Source organism: Scyliorhinus torazame, chromosome 23 (assembly GCF_047496885.1).
Source record: "Scyliorhinus torazame isolate Kashiwa2021f chromosome 23, sScyTor2.1, whole genome shotgun sequence".
NCBI lineage: Eukaryota > Metazoa > Chordata > Chondrichthyes > Carcharhiniformes > Scyliorhinidae > Scyliorhinus > Scyliorhinus torazame.
The window spans coordinates 8135242-8157550 of record NC_092729.1 but is presented as its reverse complement, the minus strand read 5'-3'; the positions used below and the strand labels follow the sequence as shown (position 1 = coordinate 8157550).

The following is a 22309-nucleotide window of genomic DNA, read 5'->3' as shown; positions in this document are numbered from 1 at the left end:
AGGTGTTTAGGTGCACGATCGTCCTATTTCAAGCCTCACTGGCACGTGGCACAGGGAATAATCCTGAGATCACAACCCAAGAGCTCGTGCTGTTTAGTTTACGATCTAACTCCCTGAACTGCTTCTATGGGATATCATCACTCCCAAGTTCAACGCTAAGCCTCCTACGCTGCAGGTAAAAAGGCACAATCTATCCAGCCTCCTCTAATAGCACAAGCAATGAAGTCTCGGTAGCATCCTAGTAAATGTTTCTTGTTTAATAAATCCTTTCTCTTGTAGGGTGACCAGAACTGTCGACCCTAGTCCAATTATGGTTTAACTAATGTCTAATATAACTTCAAAATGACATCCCAACGCGTGCATTCATGCTCCGACCAATGAAATTAAGCGTGCCGAGTGTCTTCTTCACCACCCTGTCCACCTTTGACACCACATTCAAGGAGCTTTGAACCTTTACTCCTAGATCTCTTTGGTCTCTAACTCTTCCCAACCCCCTACCATTAAATATGCATGTCGTGCCCCAATTAGATCTACCAAAATGCATCACCTCACATTTATCCGAAGTAAACTCCATCTGCCATTCATCGGTCCTTTGGCCCAATTAAACAAGATCCCGTTTCAATCAAATATAATATAGCCTTCTTCATCGTCCACTATGCCACTTGCAAACATATTAACCATGCCTACAAAATACTCGCCCAAATCAATAATATGAATAACAAATAACAGTGGTCCCAGCACTGATCTCTGAGGTCACAGGCCTGCAGTTTGAAAAAAAACAACAACCCTCTACAACCAGCCTCAGTTTTCAGTTGGCAAGCTAGTTTTGTATCCAATTCGCTACCTCACCGTGGATCCCGTGAGATTTAACCTTGTGCAACAACCTACCAAGCGCTTCTTTGTCAACGGCCTTGCAAAATTCCATGTAGACAACGTGGCCTACACTGCCGTCATCTATCTTCTTGGTTACCCCTGATTCGGGGCGGTGTTTGGTGGTGTGTGTGCCTGTGTGTGAGGGCGTGTGGGTGTTTGCGGGTGGACGTGTTTACGAGTGCGTGTGTTTGCATAGGTTTATGTGTGTCTGCTAGTGTCTGGGCATTGTGTTTATGCAGACGGGTGTATGTGTGTGTTTTATTTGTGTGACAATGCATGTGTGTGTTTCTGTGGTTGTATGGGTTCATGTAAGTGGATCTGTGTTTGGTAATGTGTTTGTGGGTCCGGATGTGTGTGTGTTTATATGTGCGGGTGGGTATGTGTGAGTGTGGTTGTGTGGGGACGTGTGACTGTGTGTGTTTGGGTATGGCTTTGTGTATGGGTATGTGCATATGTGTATGCACCTGTGTGTGGGTGCGTGGATGTGTGAGTCACGTGTGCGTGTGTGGAAAATTGTGTGTGGTATGTGTGTGTGTTGATGGTGTTTCTGTGAGCGGCTGTGTGTAGTTGTGTGTATACGTGAATGTATATATTGGCGTTAATGTGTGGCGGTATGTGTGTGGTGTTGTGCGTGAGTGTGTGTGTCTGTGGGCGTGTATTTGTAAGTGTGAGTGGTTAGGTTTGTACGTGTGTGAGTTTATGTGTGTGAGGGCGTGTGTGCATCTGTGTGGGTGCGTGTGAGGGTGTGGCTGTGGCTGCTTCTTTGGATGTGCGACTGCATGTGTATGGTTATGGGTCTGTGTATCTGTACGTGTGAGTGTGCCTGGATGTGTGTGTGCGTGAGTGTACCTCTGTGCGAGTCGTGTGTTTGTGTGGGTATGTCTGCGGGTTTGTGTGATGCTGTCTGTGGATGCGGGTGTGAGGGTGAGAGTCTGGGAGGCACGGTAGGACCGTGCGTAGCACCGTTACCTCACAGCGCCACGGTCCCAGGTTCGATTCCCGGCTTGGGTCACTGTCTGTGCGGAGTCTGCACATCCTCCATGTGTCTGCGTGGGTTTCCTCCGGGTGCTCCGGTTTCCTCCCACAAGGCTTGTTAGGTCATTTGGATAATCTGAATTCCCCCTCAGTGTACCCGAACAGGCGCCGGAGTGTGGCGACGAGCGCATTTCACAGTACTTAATTGCAGTCTTAATCCAAAACTATTCGTGACAATAATAAAAATTAATACGTGATGGGGTTTCTTTCTGATTGTTTGTGTGTGTGTGTATTCGGAGGAGTGATTGAGTCATTTTGTGGGTTTGAGTGTGACAAATCCCAAATTTCTTTACCCGTCAGTCTGGCCTCAATAAAAGTCGAGGTGGATTTGCAGGTACAGCATTAGTTATTTTATTTGACTTGCAAGTCTTTCTCAATTCACAGCGGTACAAAGCACATCTTGCTTCGTACACCTCGGGAATCAAATGAGTCTGTAGGACAAAGGGATCTCTACTAATAACACAAATGGCATCAAGTTTCACATACACGATTCCCAGAGGTCATCCTATACCCCTCCTGACCTGCCCATACATCCTAATTGGCTCACTTCCAATCCCTTCCTCTGGCCCCCTATTACCCAGCATCCTTTTCCCCTCCGTGGCTGGACACACCTCTTCCTTGTTTTGCCATGCGGTCTGAAATCCTTTGTCTGTGAACTCACCAGGATGAGACTGGCCTATCTCTACATTACAGTAACTAATATCTCTAAAGTAACTATTTTATATCACAGTCGTCAAGTGTGTGTGAATCCGTGTGTGTCAGGGTTTGTGTGCGTTTGTGTATGTGGATGTCGATGAGGGTTTGTATGTGTGTGTGTGTGTGTGTGTGTGTGTTTGGGTCAGTACGTATTGATGTGAATTTGTGACTGCATGACTGTGCGTAAAGGGCTGTGTATTAGCATGTATGTGTGGGTGTCTCTGTGTGTGAATGGCTGGGTATGAGTGCGTGTGCATGGCATGTGGAAGTGCTTTTTGTGGGTGCGTGTGGGCGAGTGTATTTGATGGTATCTGTGTGTGGCTATATGTGTGTGGGGTTGATGTGTGTTTGTGTTGGTGCATTCGTAAATGTGAGTGAATTGTTTTTGTGTGAGTGTGAGGTTGTGAATGCGTTTGTACGAATGTTTGTGAGTGCGTGTTAATATTCGTGAGGGTCTTTGTGCGTTGGTGTGTGTGGGTGTGTGAATGTGTCTGTGTGACTGTGTGTGACTGTGTTTGGGTATGTGCTGTTTTGTGTGACTGTGTGTGTGGTTGCGTCTGGGTGTGCGTATGGTTTTGTGTGACTGCGTTTGTGTCTGTCTGAAATTGTGTATTTGTGTTTCCTTGTGTCTGGGTGTTTGTACTTGTGTCTCTGTATCTGTCAGTGTGTGTATTTATGTCTCTCTCTGTCAGAGTCTGTATTTGTATCTGTGTGTGTGAGTGTGTGTATTTCTGTTTCTCTGTTAGCCTTTGTCAATACCACCTCAATGAAACTGATTGTGTTCCGCAGCCTGATGTATCATATAATTGTTTATTTCCCTTCCTCACAGTGAACCTCATCACAATTGTTATCCTGCAGAGAAAAATGTGTGGACTGTCCAAATGTGTGACTTGTTACCTGTTGGCCATGGCAGTGGGGGATCTGCTGGTCGTTATTCTCGACCTGATATTGAGACACATTCCCATTGTTTTTCGGGAACAGTTTTATTTCCTGTGGTCCATCCCCGTGTGTAAGATCCACGCCGTCCTGCTTTATGCAGCCACTGACTGTTCTGTCTGGTTCACCGTCACTTTTACCTTTGATCGATTTGTGGCCATTTGTTGCACGAGGCTGAAAAGTAAATATTGCAGCGAGAAAACGGCAGCTGCGGTTCTGGGGACAGTGACTGTGCTGAGCTGTTTGAAGAACATTTTCTGGTATTTTATGTTCACAGGTTGGTATTCGCTGTGGAACGCCCCCTTGTTTTGTGATATCACAGATGATGTTCAGAAATCCCGTGTCTGGGGAATAATCGAGTTTCTCCACAACATTCTGACCCCGTGTGTTCCATTTGTCCTGATCCTGCTGCTCAATGTTTGCACCGTCAGACACATTGTCCTGAGCAGCAGGGCCCGCAGGAGACTCCGGGCTCACAGCAGTGGAGACAGATCCAAAGACCCAGAGATGGAGAACCGGAGGAAATCAATCATTTTACTATTTATTATTTCGGCTAATTTCATCCTGTTATGGTCAACATTAATGTTTTTTTCTATATGGGGTCGGATGCGGTTTCTGGGGTATAAGTCTGTATGGATAGATTATTATGTTATGGAACTGGGCTTCATGTTGCAGCTCTTGAGTTGCTGCACAAACACTGCGATTTACGCCGTGACACAGACTCAGTTCAGACAGCAGTTGAAGAATGTGCTGAAATTTCCCTTTCGTCCGATTATTAAATCCTGAGAGGAAAACCAGCCCGCACGTCATCTCCCTTCCCCCGAACCGCACGTCCACTGCTGGTGAAACTGCCCAACACCAGCCAGCCTCACCCTGATGTGCCATCCTGCAAATGAAGGTGGGTGGCCATCTTGCGTTGCTTGGGTTGACGATCCGTGGTCAAATCTTAACATGGGGAAACGGTCGGCAACCGTCTTGCGTTTTATCTGTGTGTCGGACGCGGGCAGGGGCGCGGGCCAAGAGGTGACACTTTGGATGAGCGCTGTACCCATATCCACCCCCCCCCCCCGTCCACTCCACCCTATCCCCGTGATCCTATAACCTAACCTGCACATCCCCGGACACTGTGGCCAATCCACCTAACTCGCACATCTTTGGACTGTGTGAAAAAACTGGACCTGGAGGAAACCCCACGCAGACACGGGGAGAACATACGGACTCCAGAATCAGTCGCCCATTGCCAGAATTGAACCCGGGTTCCTGGCGGAGTGAGGCAGTGCGTCCCTGCAAGTTCAATTTCCCAGCCCTAGTAACACTTTGTAAATCCAAATGATGATTTCATCCAATCAAACTGTCCATTTAATATTCTTCTATTGCCAACTGTGGACAAGCACCAATGCACAAACGGTGATAATAATACTAATCTTTATTGTCACACGTAGACTTACATTAACACTGCACTGACGGTACTGTGAAAAGCCCGTAGTCGTCAAATTCCGGCGCTCTTCAGGTACACAGAGGGAGAATTAAAGATGTCCAAACTACCGAACAGTACGTTTATTGACGTTTTCCGGGTCCAGTGGGAGGAAGCTGGACCCCTACGAAACCCACGCAGACACAGGGAGAGTGTTCCCACTCCGCACACACCGTGACCCAAGCCGGGAATCGAACTCGGGACCCTGGCGCTGTGAAGCAACAGTGCTTGCCACTGTGCTACCGTGGTGCTCTTGACGCCGAAACGGTGGAAATGTCAGCATCTGGATTCAGGAATCAACGTCACATTTCTAACCTGTTGAGGTAAATCTCAATGATGGCCGTTGACCAGGTGAGCATTGAAAGCATGATGCTGTCCAAGGTGAAAAGTCCTTGGAACAAATAAAAAGTGATCCTGAGATTGGACGTTGCCCATGACTCTTAACACAACAGGGATTCCAAACTCACCTCTCACCTGGTGTGTCAAAGGGGCACCAGGGCGAACTGAAGAGTTGGGTTTAACCAACACCGACATGTGTTTGCTCCCGGTGCTTCCGGTGGCGTACACATTCCGACCCAGTGTTGAATAATTCGGAGGCAGAGAGACGTCAGGTTAAGATCATGTGTCGCACTGGGCCTTTCAATCTCAGCAGACAATCCATCCCCCTCTGACTCTCCCCAAACAGGTACAGCAGGGGTATTAGGTGGCGATGGTTAGGCAGATTGGCCATGTTAAATTGGCCTTTCGTGTACAGAGATGTGCACGTTAGGCTATGGAGATGGGGGTCGGGAGGCGCGATGAATGGACCGAGGTACAGTTCTCTTTCGGAAGGTTGGTGAATACTCGAATGGCGAAATGGCTACCTTCTGTATACATAGCGTCACAGAATCACATACCATACAAAAGGCCCTTCGGCCCATTGTGAATGCGCCAGTCAAACACTTCCACCGACTCATTCTAACCCGATTTTCAAGCACTTCGCCCATAGTCGTGCATGCCCTGTAGGAATGCTTTGAGATTGCACAGAATTTGCTCTTGAAGTCATGATGGAATCTACTTTCACCTCACTGTCAGGCAGGATATTCCAGGAAATAGCCACAGACCCTCTGTCGCCCAACCATCTTCGATTGCTTTATCAGTTACCTTCTCTGCAACGTAAGATCTGAAGTGGGAAGCTGGCTGATTATTACACAGCGTTCAGCACCAGACTAATACACGAGCCCTCAGATACTGGCATGGAAAATGTGCTCACATTCATGTGTTGAGGTGGAAAGATTGAAGCTGCCCATCTCTTCGGTCCCTGCCAACTGCAGGCGGGCTAATGGGTCAACTTGCATTTTCTCACCAGAACAGTCAGGCCGCCAGCCTCAGTGTATCAAATGTAGCAGGAAACAAAAATCAGTTACGCATTTCGATGTGGCTCCGCGAGAAAAACGATTTTAAGTTCGCAGTTTCTCACACCAGGGCGACTGTTTTAATTGTCAGCGACTGACTTTTTCCATCAGACATGGGCTTCACTCGATCCTTGCAGCAGGCTAGCACAGGCACGTGGGCAGCAGAGCAAGGTGCTGAGTGACAATGACAGGCGAGAGGAAGGTTGGGCCATTCTTGGGGCTGCGTGAAGGTGTTCTGCAAAGCGGTCACCATGTCTTCGGTTAGTACCTCCAAGGCACAGGAGACTCTATTGGAAGCAGTGAATGGGGTCGGTCAAATAGCAGGCTGCAAAAGTGAATGGCTGCTTTGCCTGAAAGGAGAGTTGCTGCCGAGAATCATGAACCGGGTACGGGGTAAATGAGCAGCTGTTTCACAACCTGCGGCTGCAATCGAAGGGGCACGGGGACATGGAAGGTGTGTTTGGTGCGATGGATGAGTGGGCAAAGTTATAAAGGAGGAACGGAACCTACAGAATGCAAATAACTGTATGCGTGTGTGTGTGTTGGGGGGGGGAGATGTGTGGCGGGGGTGTTTGGAGAGAGCAGAAGATGTTGCTGTGCTGGAATCATGCTGGACTTGGTGCAAATAGAGGGTTTGATCCTTTCAGTGTGAAGACCGCTGGTGAGGAAAGTGACGGTCCGGGGGAAAGAGGGAGCGTGGTGGCAGAAACGAAAAGAGAAAATGCTGGAAAATCTCAGCAGCTCTGGCAACAGATGTCGGGAGAGAAAAGAGCTAATGTTTCGAGTCCACATGAGCCTTTATGAAAGCTAAAATACGGAGCAAGTAGGACATGTTTATATGTGGCGCGAGGGAATTAAAGATGAGTTAGAGAAACCAAGGGAACAGAGTGCTAATAGCCACCGAAACCAAGGGAACAGAGTGCTAATAGCCACCGAAACCAAGGGAACAGAGTGCTAATAGCCACCGAAACCAAGGGAACAGAGTGCTAATAGCCACCGAAACCAAGGGAACAGAGTGCTAATAGCCACCGAAACCAAGGGAACAGAGTGCTAATAGCCACCGAAACCAAGGGAACAGAGTGCTAATAGCCACCGAAACCAAGGGAACAGAGTGCTAATAGACACCGAAACCAAGGGAACAGAGTGCTAATAGCCACCGAAACCAAGGTAACAGAGTGCTAATACCCACCGAAACCAAGGGAACAGAGTGCTAATAGCCACCGAAACCAAGGGAACAGAGTGCTAATAGCCACCGAAACCAAGGGAACAGAGTGCTAATAGCCACCGAAACCAAGGGAACAGAGTGCTAATAGCCACCGAAACCAAGGGAACATAGTGCTAATAGCCACCGAAACCAAGGGAACAGAGTGCTAATAGCCACCGAAACCAAGGGAACAGAGTGCTAATACCCACCGAAACCAAGGGAACAGAGTGCTAATAGCCACCAAAACCAAGGGAACAGAGTGCTAATAGCCATCGAAATCAAGGGAACCGAGTGCTAATAGCCACCGAAACCAAGGGAACAGAGTGCTAATAGCCAGCGAAACCAAGGGAACAGAGTGCTAATAGCCACCGAAACCAAGGGAACAGAGTGCTAATACCCACCGAAACCAAGGGAACAGAGTGCTAATAGCCACCGAAACCAAGGGAACAGAGTGCTAATAGACACCGAAACCAAGGGAACAGAGTGCTAATAGCCACAGAAACCGGTAACAGAGTGCTAATACCCACCGAAACCAAGGGAACAGAGTGCTAATAGCCACCGAAACCAAGGGAACAGAGTGCTAATAGCCACCGAAACCAAGGGAACAGAGTGCTAATACCCACCGAAACCAAGGGAATAGAGTGCTAATAGCCACCCAAACCAAGGGAACAGAGTGCTAATACTCACCGAAACTAAGGGAACAGAGTGCTAATAGCCACCGAAACCAAGGGAACAGAGTGCTAATACCCACCGAAACCAAGGGAATAGAGTGCTAATAGCCACCCAAACCAAGGGAACAGAGTGCTAATACTCACCGAAACTAAGGGAACAGAGTGCTAATGGTAGCCCCCAGAGAGAACAAAAGGTGGGAAAAGCAAAACAGCAGAGAAACTAAAATCAGAGGGTACGCTGTGACTGATGTAGATGTGGGGGGGAGGGGGACGTTCCTAACCGGAGGATGAGATGCTCTCTCAGTGGGGTGCGGTGTTTTGTCTGTAGGGAGTGGGTTATATTGACTGATTGTGCGGAGCAACATATGGTGACTGAAGAGATCGGGATGTAGTCACTTCGGGAATTGGGATATTGCTACTGAGGGCGATCGATTGGATTGGATTCAGAGACAGTGGATGTGACTCCATAACTCTTTACAGACAGGTGGAGCGACTGCAGTTAGGATGCAATGAGAGAATGAAGTGAAATGCAGGGACACGGGTGTGTTCACTCTCACGACGACGGGAGGCGAGACAATATCAAAAATGCTGCGGATAATTTGAAGATTGATCCGAAATTTATTGGGGAAAAAGTCTTCAACTTTACATCCAGTGAGATTTTCTCAGAGAAGGAAAAGTTGGCCAGGCCGTGTGTTTTGATCAAATGTTCGAGGTTGGGGAGAAGCAAGGACTGAAGGGAAGTTATTTGATTGGCTGGGAATGAGTGGAGACATTAATTTGCAAAAGCTTCCACAATGCAAGGGCTGTGCTAATTCGCAAATGAAAGAAAGAAAAGATGTGTCGATTTTGTGTGAATAGTAGGAGATAGTGAGAGACGAAGGAATCAACGATGATGCTCAAAGCAAAATGTCGACAGCCCATTTGACCTTTAATTTGTGACATTAGCTTTGAGTGGAGTAAAGTGCTCTGTCAAAGTAACACACTGTTGCTCAAAACCTTGCGCTTCCTGTGGCTTCCTTGGTACTGTAACGGGGTTAAATGCGAGTTAAGAGTAGGGGGCCTGTTCTTTGTCCCCTGATGTTTAATTCAACCTCTCTGACTAGGCCTCAATACAAGGCGTCATCTGAGAGGGCCTCAGGAGAATTTCTGCATTTGTCCAACTCCTAATCAGTGCAACACCTCTTTAAATACTTTTATTGAGGATTTCCCTGCTGTATGTCTCTTATTTCTTTGTGGTTAGAGGGAGAATATAAATGGGGGGGGGGGAGAGAGAGAGAGAGAGAGAAGTGGGAAAGGGAGAGAGACTGAAAATGGAAAGGGGTAGTGTGAGAGAATGTGAAAGGAGGTCAGAAAGAGAAAGATGGAGAGAGAGAATAAGAAGGGTGGGCGAGAGAAAAGAGTGGGAAAGAAAGAGAAAGAAAGAGACAGGAGGAGAGAGAAATGGGAAAGAGGGACAGAGAGAAATGGAAAAGCGTAGAGGGAGAAGTCTAGAGGGGAGAGAATGAGAAAGGAAAGGGAGAGATTGGCAATCGAGGAGAGAGAATGGGAAAGGATAAGAGAGAAATGGGAAATAGGCAGAGAGAGAAATGAGAAAGGGGAGAGAGAGAATCGGCAAGGAGAGGGAGAGAAAATGGTAAATGAGGAGAGAGGGAGAGAGAGAGAGAATGGCGAAGGGAGAGAGAGTTAATGGCAAAGGGAGAGAGAATGGAAAAGGGGGAGAGAGAGAATGGGTAGGAAGGCGAGAGGGAGGGAAGAGGAGAGAGAATGGAAACGGTAACTTGGGGTCTTGCTGTGCACAGATGACCCAATAAGATGTTGCCAAATGAAGCACACGCTGTTTTTATTTTTAAATCCGTCATCAACTTGTGAAGCTGGTGGAAGAGGGACCTGAATTGAAAGTTGGTTAAGGTGAAATTTTATTCCTGGATAATGCTGGTGACAGTTTCCCCTCCGCAATGCGATGGATTTAGGGATTCATTGCAATGTGCAGGAAGCATTTTGAACCGAGTTTATTAAGGTGCTAATTGCGGATTTCTCTCACTCTCTTGGCCAGCCTATATTTTGTGTTTATAGAGATCCACGTTGGACAATGCTGCTGGTTAATGTCGACTTGTTTTCAACGAATTAGAGACAGCTCTTCGGGGCTAAAGGAATCCAAGGATGTTTGCCGGGGGAGGCGGGAACTGAGTTGAATGATCAGCCATAATAATAAATAGCAGAGCCAAATGGTGTCCTCCTGCTCCAGGTTTCAATGTGTAGATCGCTTTGATACCCCAGCCGTGACCAGTTTGTGAGTGTGGGATCGTGCTGTGTTCGCACGTTGCCGGGCTCCCTAATACTTGCACTGCAGCCATGAACTCACTTTAAACGTGAAATATTGAATGAAAGAGGGAGGCTGGGAGAGAGGGCGACTGGCAGAGAGATCTCGGGAAATGGAGGAAGGAAGGGGAAACTGAACAGGGAGAGGCCGGGGTGTGTGAGAGGCTCATGAGCGGTAGTGGAAAGAGACTAGATTCCGAGGAGAGTAAGGGTTGTCCTCCTCTGAAGTGGGCATGCTACTATAATCTTGCTGTACCAGAAATGCCTTCATTGCTACTGTAATCAATTCATAGACTGAAGGGGCTTTATTATCTGATGGTGTAATTTTAAACGTTGAAACATGACATGTCCAATGTGAGGGGGAATCTATTTCTAATGATACGACATGAACTTGTCTGAGTAGATTTTGATCGAGCGCTCCCAAAGGCCTGGAATAAAAAATGGCTCTGATGGAAACTTGTTTAATTTGTCAATGAGAACAGGGCCTGTGTTATGGTGTAATTAATGCCACGTTTACATGTAAAAGCACAGGAACCAGAACTATTTTAAGTCACGTTATTGGGTTTGTGACTGTAGAATATTCTAGTGTATCTGTCTCTGTCTCTCTCTATGTATCTCTCTCTCTATCACCCTCAGTCTCGCCATCTTTCTCCCTCATCGAGAGAATTGTGTGGAAAGAGAGGGCGAGAGGGAGAGAGAGAGGGATGTGCAGCATTGTGTGGACGAAATGAAGGTCAAATGTCCCTGCCTCTGTCATAATTCCAACTTTCGCTCTACATTCCCAGCCATTTCTTCCCATATTTGATCGTGTGATAAGTGTAAATGATAATGTCAGTGTACAATTGAGCGACGGAGTGAGGCTGGATAAGCTTGGGTTGTTTTCCTTGGTAAGAACTCTGACAACATCAGGCTGAAGTCCAACAGGTTCCAGCCGTGCTCTGACAGATGGTGATTCGAAACAAACCTGTTGGACTTTAACCTGGTGATGTAAGACTTCGTACTGTGCTCACCCCAGTCCAACGCCGACATCTCCACATCATGTTTACCTTGGGGCTGAGAAGACTGAGGGGGGAGGTGTATAAGATTATGAGGGACATAGACATGATGGATAGGAAGCAGTCTTTCCCCTCAGCTGAAGTGTCAATAACAAGGGGGCATCACTTTCAGGTGAAAGTGGCCTTGTGGAAAGAAATGTCACACAGAGGGATGGGGAATCCGGGACAGTGGAATCCGGGCCTTAGGAAGAGGAATGAGGATGGAAACCTCCCAATCTTTCAAAAGTAGCTGGATGAGCACCTGAAGTATCGCTGCAGGCTTGATGGGCCGAAGGGCCTGTTCAGTACTGTGCAACTCTATGATTATTACATCAAAACATGAAAGGCTATGGTGGAGACATTTTCTGTGTAAATCCGTCTGTGTAAACGATGTTGAATCTGTCCGGTTGTGTTTTAAAATATATTTCATAAACTCTCAAGTCTAAAACACCTGTTTTCAAATCTGGCGGATAACACATTGCAGGGTATGTCTGTGGGATCCTGCTGTGCACGGTTGAAATACATATTGAAGTGGAGTAAGCACGGGATGTTTCTTAGGAGAGAGGCACAGTTTCTGGGGTGATCTCCTGATAGGGCAGTTTCTGCGATCTTGCTCAGCACTGCCTCTAGAAACACCAATACATTGACTTCCAAATGTTTCGGCGTTCCGAATGTTAATCACTGATAAATATAAAAGATGGCCACAGCACACCCTTTAATTTATAATGATGAAATAAATGCTGGGAAGGGTGAGTTTTAAAAAGTCTGGCAAAGGAATGAACCCGGCTTTATCCCAGGTTAAAGAGGTTAGTTTTACTTATCTGGGGACAGAGGGAGTGGGGTCTCCAAACTCGGAATGCCCATGGCTTTTAGATGGTGGGGTGGAAGGATTATACAAGGTACTAGGATGGCGGAATGCAATGTGTCCGGTTCTCCATACCTGATATTATCACATTGCTGCCTGTGGGATCCGTCAATGACCGGCGGTCTTCCTTGAACTGTAACTAGTTACCACACAATTAAAAAAAACACAGCTCAGTGAGTGAAAAGTAATCGAGAGGGGGTGAGGCAATGGGGCTAAAATTAAAAGTGGAAAGGCTTGTCCTCAATCACAGAGAGAGGATTTGTGTTTCGGACAGGGCGGTGACAGTTGGAGGATATAATAATATTTATTATTATAATAATATTTTACCCTCACCAACTAGGTTTACATTAACACTGTGATAAAGTTACTGTGAAAATCCCCTAGTGGTCAAATTTCGGCGCCTGTCCGGGTACACGAAGGGAGAATTCGGAATGTCCAATTCACCAAACAATACCTCTTTGGGGACTTGTGGGAGGAAACCAGAGCATCCGGAGGAAACCCACACAGACACGTTCAGAATGTGCAGACTCCGCACCCAAGGCGGAAATCGAACTCCCGGCCCGAGCGCTGGGAAGCAACAGTGCTAACTACTGTCCGACCGTGGATGTGAAATGAAATGAAATGAAAATCGTTTATTGTCACAAGTAGGCTTGAATGAAGTTACTGTGAAGTTACTGGAGGTGAGGCCATAAATGTCCCTTCCTCTGTCAACCTGTTTCAAACTTTCTCTCTCTTCCAACAATTTCTTTCGATATGTGATTGTTAGGGCCTAATTCTGCTCGCATTACTTTTGGTCTCCAGTGTAGAGTCAGTGCCCAGTCCCCATTATCTGGAGAGAAATTCCCAGTCACAGAGGGGGAGGGTTGTGGAGAGTCAGACGAGAAGACGGTGAGGGACCAATTCACAGGAGGATAGGGTGCGGAGAGACAGAGGAGGAGATGGGAGAGACAGAGGGGAAGGGGTGGGTGGGAGTCAGAAGCGGAGAGGGTAGGGGAGAGTCAGAGGGAAAGAGGATATGGAAGAGTCAGAGGAGAGAGGCTAGGGGAGTGCCAGTGGGGGATAGTATAGGGAGAGTCAGGGGGGAAAGGGTTGGAATTGTCTCAGGGGAATGGGGTGGGTGGGAGTCAGAATTAACAAGGGTAGGGCAGAGTCAAAGGCGAATAGGATAGGGGGAAAGTCAAGGGAAAGCGTAGGGAAGAGTCAAAATGGGAGACGATAGGGGAGGCAGAGGACAAGGAGGTAGAGGGTCTCAGAGGGGGAGGGAGAGAGTCAGGGGGGGAGGCTGGGGGAAGTCAGGGGGGAGAAGGTAGGGGGGTCGGAGAGGGAGAGGGTAGGGTTAGTCAGAGTGAGAAGGGAGGGGAGTCAGCTCAGGAGAGGATGGGGGGAGCCAGAGTTGGAGAGATTGGGGGAGAGTCAAAGGGGCAGAGGGTAGGGGCAGTCAAAGGGGAAGGGAGGGGGAGAGGGTGGCATAGAGTTAAAGGGCCACAGCGTTTTGGGCAGTCAAATAGTGAGAGGGTGGGGAAGAGTCAGACAGGGAGAGGATGGGGTGTCAGAGGGGGAGAGTCAGAGAGGGATAGGGGAGGGCGAGGCAGAGTGGTCCAATCAGAAGTTTGCTTGGCAAGGAAACACGGCGGACACGTCGCTGGAGGGCATCCCAGTTTAATCTGACAAGAACCTTGACAAATACCACTGCATCTCTCTCCAGACCTTCTTTGCAAAGGCACATTCCACAAGGAGGTGTGTGACCGTCTCATTTCCCCCACAGCCACTCCGAGGGCAGCGTGAATTGGCGCAGAGCCTTTAGTTGTGCATGAAGAATCTGACGGGGAGGGCCCTTCTCACCACCAGCCAAGCTAGGTCTTGGTGCTTGTTTGAAAGTTCTGGTGATGAGGCGTTCTGCCAGATGACTCTGGCAGTCTGCTCAGGGAACCATACAACGTCCTCTACGGTCTCCTTTTCCCCGAGGGCCTCGAGGACATTACGTGCTGACCACTGCTTCATTGCCTTGTGGTCAAAGGTGTTTTTCTGGGGGAAAATATTCCACGAGGGACAGGTGGTACGGTACGGTCCAACTACTTGGAGCGTTCCGCGGCAATGAGGCCGGGCCCATCCTTCGTAACACCGGGGACAGGTAGAACCTCAGTACGTAGTGACACTTGGTGTTTGCATACTGGGGGTCCACGCACAGCTTGATGCAGTCACACACAAAGGTGGCCATCAGGATGAGGGAGACGCTGGATACATTTCTCCCTCCCTTATTCAGAGATTTGTACATGGTGTCCCTTCGGACACGGTCCATCTTGGATCTCCAGACGAACTTAAAGATGGCTCGGGTGACTGCTGTGGTGTGGGGTTGGGTAATGGGCCAGACCTGCGCCACGTACAGCAACACCGAGAGTACCTGACGCCTGATGACCAGGTTTTTGCCCGCAATGGAGAGGGAACGTTGCTCCCACCAGCCCAGTATCTGTCGTATCTTGGCGATGCGCTCCGCCCAGCTTTTGGTGCATGCCCCAGCCACTCTGAACCATGTCCCCAGCACCTTCAGGTAATCTGACCTGACGGTAAAGGGGACAAAGGGCCGGTCGGCCCAGTTACCAAAGAACACGGCCTCGCCCTTGCCGTGGATTACCTTGGCCAGTTCAAACTGGTCGCAGGCGTTCAAGAGCCTGCGTACCGACACGGGATCTGAGCGGAAGGCGGCGATGTCGTCCCTGTACGGGGAGGCCTTGTCTTGAGAGCCTCCGCTGCCTCAGAGCTGGCTTAGATACAAGAGCACTTTGGCTGGGCAGCAGGAGGTGTTGTGCGAAGCAAAGTGGTAAGGCAGAAAGGAAGGAGAAAATGCTGTAAAATCTGATCAAGTCTGGCAGCATCTGTCGGGAGAGGAAAGAGGTTTTGAGTCCGCTGACTCTCTGTCAAAGCTGAGAAAGAGTGGTGATGCAGTGCGGTGCATTGAGTGTGTGGGATGTGGAGAATGGGCAGTAATTTTGTTTTGTGAGTGAAGAGGATGAAAGAAAAAAGAGATAAAGGGCAGCTTTGTGTGTGCAATCTGATTTTTGACTTGGAAATTCCCCATAAACGGGGGTGTGCACCATTCCTGGAAATACTGCAATATCAGGTTGATGCGTGGAGTGGACAGAGCAAGCCCCAGGTCCATCTCCCTGCTCTAAAAATCAATTTAATATACAGTCCCCAATAAGGGACGTTCCAGATATTAAACTGAAAAGAACAGAAACTACACTTGATCTGAGCCAAAAGGCCGAGAAGCGATGCCCAGGGCTCTGGAGTTGCCCAAGTGCCATATGCCTTCCCTCTTTTACAGCAGACTGACAGCATTCAAAGCCTTTCCGATGTCAACACTGAGACTTTCCCTCTAGGCTTATTGCTGCTGGCCTTTCCCATCGGAACAGGAGATTCACATTTACAAAACCGGCCTCTTTCCCCCTTTTTCAGCCGGACCGCGTGACACCTATGTAGATGAGGAGTGGGCCGCCAATCAGATGGGAGCGGGCGGTGCCTATCCACACGCACGTCACTGTCGCAGGCAAGCTTTGGGGAAACCCTTGAATGGGCAGCAGCAGAGGGAAGGAACTCGGCTGCTGCCACTCGCCCTGCCTTCTCCCAGAGCCCCGCGAACATTTCCCCTTCAGATAATTCCCCTTTTGAAAGGCAGGCTTGGAACTCTCAGGATGTGGAGATGCCGGCGTTGGACTGGGGTGGGCACAGTAAGGAGTCTGACACCAGGTTAAAGTCCAACAGGTTTGGAAGGAGCAGTGTTCTGGAAGCTACTGATTTGAAACAGACCTGTTGGACTTTAACCTGGTGTTGGAAGACTTCTTATTGTTGAAACTCTCAGGCAGCGCATTGCAGATTCTAACCACTCGTGCTGTGCTATTAAAAATAGGAGTGTTGGGGATGCATTTGGCAGTCCTGTCAGCTTCAGGGAGGAGGAATGGACGTATAGGGACACTGCGGAGTTGGGGTGGTTTTGTCCCCTTTGTGTCTGCTGTGTGTTTCCAGCATTTTCTCTTATAATTCAGAATTCGACCAAGTTATTTTCTCTTTATTTCTACTTGGTCTGTTTCCTGCACCTCCATTCTGGAATGTTTATTTCATGTCCTTCTTCAGACTGATTTCTTTACTCCATTACTGTGCATGCCTTTTCCCTCATGAGGATGGTGCGTGTCCGGCATTCACAGAGATCTCTTCCAACTTTTCAAAATACCTTTCTTTTTTGTTTCCTTGGTTCCCTTCGCTGGTCCCAGTACAACCCCAGCCCTCCCCCACAGTGCTCCCACTGAGCACTGACCTCTGTTCTCCTATTAACACATTCTGATATCTCTCACCTTTATGCCGCTATTAACACCCCCCCTCACCCCCTCGATGGCACCATTAACACCCCACTTGTCTCATGACCGTGACATCTTTGTCAATCTCTCCTTAGCTCTGGCCTTCCATTCTGCCCCACCCACCTCTGTAATTATTACATTCTATCCCTCTTCAGCACGGTAGCCTTGTGGCTAGCACAATTGCTTCACAGCTCCAGGGTCCCAGGTTCGATTCCGGCTTGGGTCACTGTCTGTGCGGAGTCTGCACATCCTCCCCGTGTGTGCGTGGGTTTCCTCCGGGTGCTCTGGTTTCCTCCCACAGTCCAAAGATGTGCAGGTTAGGTGGATTGGCCGTGATCAATTGCCCTTAGTGTTCAAAATTGCCCTTAGTGTTGGGTGGGGTTACTACGTTATGGGGATAGGGTGGAGGTGTTGACCTTGGATAGGGTGCTCTTTCCAAGAGCCGGTGCAGACTCGTTGGGCCGAATGGCCTCCTTCTGCACTGTAATTTCTATGAAATGAAAAGTTCTGTGGAAGGGTCACATGAGCTCTATTTCTTCCCTCCACAGCTGGTACCAGACCTGCTGTTTACCCAGCATTATCAATTTTTATTTCAACATTAGAACATAGAATATACAGTGCAGAAGGAGGCCATTCGGCCCATCGAGTCTGCACCAAACCACTTAAGCCCTCACTTCCACCCTATCCCCGTAACTCAATAACCCCTCCTAACCTTTTGGGACAATTTAGCACGGCCAATCCACCTAACCTTTTAAAAAAATATATGTTTATTCAGAATTTTTCAACAACAATTTTCAACCATTCAAACCGCCCCCCCCCCCCGTAACAAAAAAACTGAAAAGAAAAGTACCAGATCAAGATAGAAACATATCAATCCAACATAATACAGAACTTGTACAGTGGGTTCCTCCCGCACAGATTGACTTTCCCATATGTTTATGTTTTTCCTTTTTCAAGTGCTCCTCGGAAACCCCCCCCCCCCCGCACACCCATATACCCCCCCCCCCCCGAAAGAGACCCCCCACCTCTCCCTGGGTTGCTGCTGCTGCTCCATCTAACGCTCCGCGAGATAGTCTAGGAACGGTTGCCACCGCCTGGAGAACCCCTGCACTGACCCTCTCAAGGAAAACTTTATCCTCTCCAACTTGATAAACCCTGCCATGTCATTTATCCAGGCTTCCACACTGGGGGGCTTTGCATCTTTCCACACTAACAAGATCCTCCGCCGGGCTACCAGGGACGCAAAGGCCAGAATACCGGCCTCTTTCGCCTCCTGCACTCCCGGCCAATCCACCTAACCTGCCCGTATTTGGACTGAGGGAGGAAGCTGGAGCATCCGGAGGAAACCCACGCAGACATGGGGAGAATGTGCAGACTCCGCACAGACAGTGACCCAGTGGGGAATCGAACCCGGGTCCCTGGCGCTGTGAGGCCACAGTGCTAACTATGCTCTCTCGATTCATGTTCTCCTCTCATGCCCACCATCGTATTTTGATTTGCTGAATCGATTTACCAGTCACCAATCTCACAGGACATCTTCAAGCTAGGGGCAAGATCCCCCTCCCCCCCCCCCCCCCCGAGCATTTTCCAGAAGACCCGACATTGGTCACTGGCGGGATGTTCTGCTCCCATCGATGTCTCAGGCTATTTGCGTGGATCGCTCTTCTCACCGCTGGGGATCCTGTCAAAGGGGAGTCGACTTTGATGGGACGAGAGGATCCCACCAGTGGAAGGTCGGGAAAATGCGGGGTGAAGCGTTGCCTGCAAAGCTTCTCTCTTTAGCCATTGTCTACTTCAAAGTGCTTCTGTTTTTAATTGCAGTTTTCTTCTGTGGTACCAAAATGTATAGTTGCACTGTAATCAACAGGCAATTTGTTATTTGAGTGCTGATTCGTGTCAATCTTACGCTCAATTTAAGCACCATTCTGCTCATTCCCAGCACCTCCGATCACGCCGCCGGCTACCCCCAGCTCAGCGCGGTCACCCTGGACCAGTCGCGACCGAAGCACCCCCGGAGCTCCATGATGGCCGTCCGGGTAAACGGGTACGAGACACCTTGCCGTTTCGACTCCGGGAGCACCGAGAGCTTCATTCACCCGGACATGGTAAGACGCTGCTCGCTCCCAATATTCACGACACGACAAACTATCTCCCTTGCCTCTGGGTCGCACTTGGTGCCAATCCAAGGGTGCACTACTGCAACCCTAGCGGTCCAGGGCGCTGAGCACGCTAATTTTAAACTAGATGTGCTCCCAGACCTCTGCGCTTCTCTCCTCTTAGGACTCAATTTTCAGTGCAGTCTCAGGAGCCTAACTCTTAAATTCGGGGGGCCCCTGCCCCCGCTCACCATATGCAGCCTCGCGATCCTAAAAATCGACCCTCCCCCCCTCTTTGCGAACCTCACCGCCGATTGCAAGCCAGTAGCCACCAGAAGCAGGCGGTATAGCATGCAGGTCAGGGCGTTCATTAGGTCCGAGCTCCAGCCTCTCTTGCGGGAGGGGGGTCATAGAGGCCAGCAATAGCCCCTGGAGAGCTCAGGTGGTGGTCGTCAAGACCGGGGGAAAGTTACGGATTGTGGTTGATTACAGCCAGACCATTAACCGGTTTACGCAACTTGATGCGTACCCCCTTCCACGGATTGCAGACATGGTAAATCAGATCGCGCACTACCGCGTGGTCTCTACGGTAGATCTGAAGTCTGAATATCACCAGCTCCCAATCCGCCCGGAGGACCGCCACGACACGGCGTTTGAGGCAGACGGCCGCCTTTTCCATTTCCTCCGGGTCCCCTTTGGCGTCACAAACGGGGTTTCGGTGTTCCAACGAACAATGGACCGAATGGTGGACCAGTACGGGCTGAGGGCCACGTTTCCGTACTTGGACAACGTCACCATCTGCGGCCATGATCAGCAGGACCACGACGCCAACCTCCACCGATTTCTCCAAACCGCCCAAAAACTCAACATCACCTACAACAAGGAGAAATGCGTTTTCCACACAACCAGACTAGCCATCCTCGGCTACGTCGTGGAGAACGGGGTCCTAGGGCCCGACCCTGACCGTCTGCGCCCCCTCCTACAACTCCCTCTCCCTCACTGTCCCAAGGCCCCGAAGAGGTGCCTTGGATTTTTCTCCTATTACACCCAGTGGGTCCCCCAGTATGCGGACAAAGCCCCCCCCCCCCCCCCCCCCCCCCCGCGATTTAAGGCCACCCTCTTTCCACTGGCAGCCGAGGCTCGCCAGGCCTTCAGCTGCATCAAGGCGGACATCGCCAAAGTCACGATGCGCACGGTGGACGAGTCCGCCCCCTTCCAGGTGGAGAGCGACGCCTCAGAGGTCGCTCTCGCCGCCACCCTCAACCAAGCAGGCAGACCGGTAGCGTTTTTATCCCGCACCCTCACCACCTCCGAAATTCGACACTCCTTGGTCGAAAAAGAAGCCCAAGCCATCGTGGAAGCCGTGCGGCACTGGGGGCGCTACCTCGCTGGTAGGAGGTTTACCCTCATCACCGACCAACGATCGGTTGCCTTTATGTTTGACAATACGCAGCGGGGCAAGACCAAGAATGACAAGATCTTGAGATGGTGGATCGAGCTCTCCACCTATAACTACGACATAGTATATCGCCCTGGGAAGCTCAACGAGCCCCCAAATGCCCTGTCCCGCGGCACGTGCGCCAGCGCGCAAGATGACCAACTACGGGCTATTCACGATGACCTCTGCCACCCTGGGGTCACCCGACTCACCCACTACATCAAGGCCCGTAACCTGCCCTACTCCATCGAGGAGGTCAAAGCTGTAACCAGGGACTGCCAGATCTGTGCGGAGTGTAAACCATACTTCTATCGACCGGATAAGGCCCACCTGGTAAAGGCATCCCGACCCTTTGAACGCCTCAGTATCGATTTCAAAGGGCCCCTCCCCTCGAATAACCGCAACACGTACTTCCTGAACATCATAGACGAGTTCTCCCGTTTCCCGTTTGCCATCCCCTGCCCCGATATGACCACTCCCACAGTCATCAAAGCCCTGCATAGTGTCTTCACCCTGTTCGGTTTCCCCAGTTATGTCCACAGCGACCGGGGCTCGTCGTCCATGAGCGACGAACTGCGTCAGTACCTGCTCAGTAAGGGCATCGCCTCGAGCAGGACTACCAGCCATAACCCCAGGGGAAACGGGCAGGTGGAGAACGCGATGGTCTGGAAGACCGTCCTACTGACCCTACGGTCCAGGAATCTCCCGGTTTCCCACTGGCAGGAGGTCTTCCCCGGTGCGCTCCACTCTATTAGGTCCCTCCTTTGCACGGCCACAAACCAGACCCCTCGTGACCGTTTGTTTGTTTTCCCTAGGGGAGCTACCACAGGGGCCTCGCTTCCATTATGGCTGATGACACCGGGTCCAGTCCTCCTCCAAAAACATGTTCGGAGCCATAAGGCCGACCCCTGGTAGAGAGGGTCCAGCTCCTGCACTCCAACCCACACTATGCGTATATCAGACACCCCGATGGCCGGCAGGATACTGTCTCCCTCCGGGACCTGGCGCCCACAGGCTCCACCACCACTCCCACTACTGCATCCCGCACACTAGGTCCCGTCCAACCTCCCATGTTCAGCGCCCCTACCCCTACCCCGATATGGTTCTCGCGCTCCCTCCCACCCGCCGCACCGGTCCACAGGAATGAAGCTCCGGAAGAGCCGCTCCCGGAGTCCACGCCTGTGCCCGCTCCGGGCCCAGCTCCACAGCCCCCCGAAACGGCTGCAACACCAGTGCTTCGGCTGTCGCAACGTACGATCCGGGCACCAGACCGACTGAATCTGTAAACCCGTCACCCCCGCCGGACTCCATTTTTTAAACAGGGGGTGAATGTGGTGAATGGAACTACTGTTAATTCACCAGTGCACTGTGATATCAGTTTACTTCTGTATCGCGTTACGTTACGTGTTTAACCCTGTGGGCTCCACCTATGGGCCATTGCACGGCTTCACCCACAGGGGGATATGTCGGGGCATGTACGGGCTCGCCCATGGCTCCTCCCCTTACAGGAAGTATAAAGAGCAGCTGACCTGCGGGCCCGCATTCATTGTTGTACCGGTCACTTGTTAACTGTGGTCATGCAAACTAATACATGGCACGTGTGAGGGCGTGTGTAACAGATCAGAGTCTCCTTATGGAAAGTGCATTTTCATGGTGGGAAAACCGTGAGGAAACATCCAAACTGTAATACTGAGAAGTAACTTTAATTTCTCAAAGTGACTAAAGGAATCCGGCTTCAAGCACGCTGTTAATTAAATGACCGATAAATGCCAGCATTCATCAGTGACTGTGGGCACAGGTCAGGTCATTGACCAGAGGTGCCAATTGGCCCATCACAATAAAAAGGGGGAGCCAATGGAAATCTGCCACTTCATGTTCAACTCGGCAGCAGAGGTGAAACCAATCACTCACTGGAATAACAATTT

The 22309-nt window shown here is 49.9% G+C and overlaps 1 non-coding gene across 1 annotated transcript; it reads right to left on the bottom strand.

Annotated features, from left to right (window-relative positions):
• Positions 1 to 15582: 15582 nt before the first annotated feature.
• LOC140399816 (U2 spliceosomal RNA) lies at positions 15583 to 15772 on the bottom strand. Its single transcript, XR_011937890.1, has one exon. It is a non-coding gene; the product is annotated as a U2 spliceosomal RNA (small nuclear RNA).
• Positions 15773 to 22309: the final 6537 nt, after the last annotated feature.